This window comes from Sciurus carolinensis, chromosome 3 (assembly GCF_902686445.1).
Source record: "Sciurus carolinensis chromosome 3, mSciCar1.2, whole genome shotgun sequence".
In the NCBI taxonomy this organism is placed as follows: Eukaryota; Metazoa; Chordata; class Mammalia; order Rodentia; family Sciuridae; genus Sciurus; species Sciurus carolinensis.
In genome coordinates this window covers 59,245,006-59,246,680 of record NC_062215.1, presented here as the reverse complement: position 1 = coordinate 59,246,680, position 1,675 = coordinate 59,245,006, and the positions used below count along the sequence as shown (strand labels likewise).

The following is a 1,675-nucleotide window of genomic DNA, read 5'->3' as shown; positions in this document are numbered from 1 at the left end:
TGGGTTATTAGGTGGCCACACTCTGATGGAAGGGATTCCACACAATGACTTTCATCCTCCTTCCCTTTCCCTGCCCATTCTTCATTTATTCTGCAGCCATTTGTTACCTCATGGACATTCCTGAGGTATCTTATCTAATACTCCAAATCCCCTCATCCTTTCTCTTCTTCTGTTCTCTCATCAAGTCTTTTCCCTCACCTCCATCCCTCCTTCTTACTCTTTTGTTCACCATCCCATCCACCAGTTTTTTTCAGACTGAATGACAGAAGTAATTCAACAAGTACTTACTGAATTGATAAATGAATGAATTATGTAGGGTCTCCTTGTAGGGAAAACACATACCACTAACCTTCAGGCATTGGGAGATAGGAAAACACTTTTATGGAATTCTGCCTTCATGGGAAATATCCCTGTCCAGTAATGGCAGGAAATGAGGAATCCTGTCACTTCTCAGATCAGTGACTGCCTTTCCACAAATACTCACCTCAGAGCAACCTGCACATCAGGGTTCCTGAGGCAGTAGATTATTGGGTTCAGCATGGGGTTGATGACAATATTAAAAACTCCAGCAGCTTTATCCTTATCCGAAAGTTTGGCTGAACCTAGTCACACATAGTTAAAAACACCAGAACCACAGAATATAGCAACCACAGTGAGGTGGAAGATGCACATGGAGAAGGCCTTCTTCCTGCCATCAGCAGAGTGGATTTGCAGAACTGCAGCCACTACATAGATGTAGGGGTGACAATGAGAACTACAGGGGTAGCTGCAATTATGAAAACCACAGATCAGCAGCTCGTTGAGTTGAGTGCTGGAGCAGCAGAGCTAGGAGAGCTGGGGGAGGTCACAGTAGAAGTGATTCACTTGGGTCCACAAAAGTTGAGGGTAGTTAAGGACACAGTATGGGTCCGTTCATTGGTGAACACACAAATGCAGGATGCAGCCATCAGTATCCTTTGGACTGCCTGGCTCATTTGGGTGCTGTAGGTGAGGCTGGCCAATGGCCAGAAATCAGTGATAGGCCAGGGATGTCAAGCGGAAGCAGTCCACCCCAACCAGCAGATAGAGAAGCAGAGTTGTATGAGGTAGGCTCCATATGGAACTGTATGCTTGTGGGAAACAAAACAAACCAACACTGTGGGAACAGTGACAGTGATGCACCCACCATGCAGCACTGATAGGTTCCCCAGGAAGAAATACATGGGGTGTGGAGTTTGTGCTCCACCAAAATGGCTATCAGGATGCTGAGATTGCCCCCAACTGTGACCATGTAGGCAAAGAAGAAGAGTAAAAATGCATGTACTGGCTTTTCTGTTTCCACTAGGCACAGTAGAATGAACTCAGTGACTACTGTCTTGTTGGTTCCAGCTTCTGGATCCATGGGTTGCTGTAAGGAAATGCCTAGGAGTGGGTATATGAGCTCACTCATTCACTTATTCAACATAAATGTTTTAAATCACTTATTTGCAAAGCCCCATGGGAATGTTTCTACCTGCCTAGGTGCATATTTCCCCCACCAACCACACCTTACTGGTTGACCTCCTCCATCACCTCAACACTTACTTTGCTCTTGATGAAGACGCCTAGTGCTGCCAGCACTTCCTCCCTCCCTTTGTCTCCTAGTTAAAAAGATCAGAGTACTTGTCAAAATACAAAGCAGAGGGGTCGGTAGCAG

At 45.8% G+C, this 1,675-nt stretch overlaps 1 pseudogene; it reads right to left on the bottom strand.

Moving 5' to 3' along the window:
* Nucleotides 1-480: 480 nt before the first annotated feature.
* LOC124979819 (olfactory receptor 3A1-like) lies at nt 481-1,381 on the bottom strand (annotated as a pseudogene).
* Between the last annotated feature and the right edge of the window lie 294 nt (nt 1,382-1,675).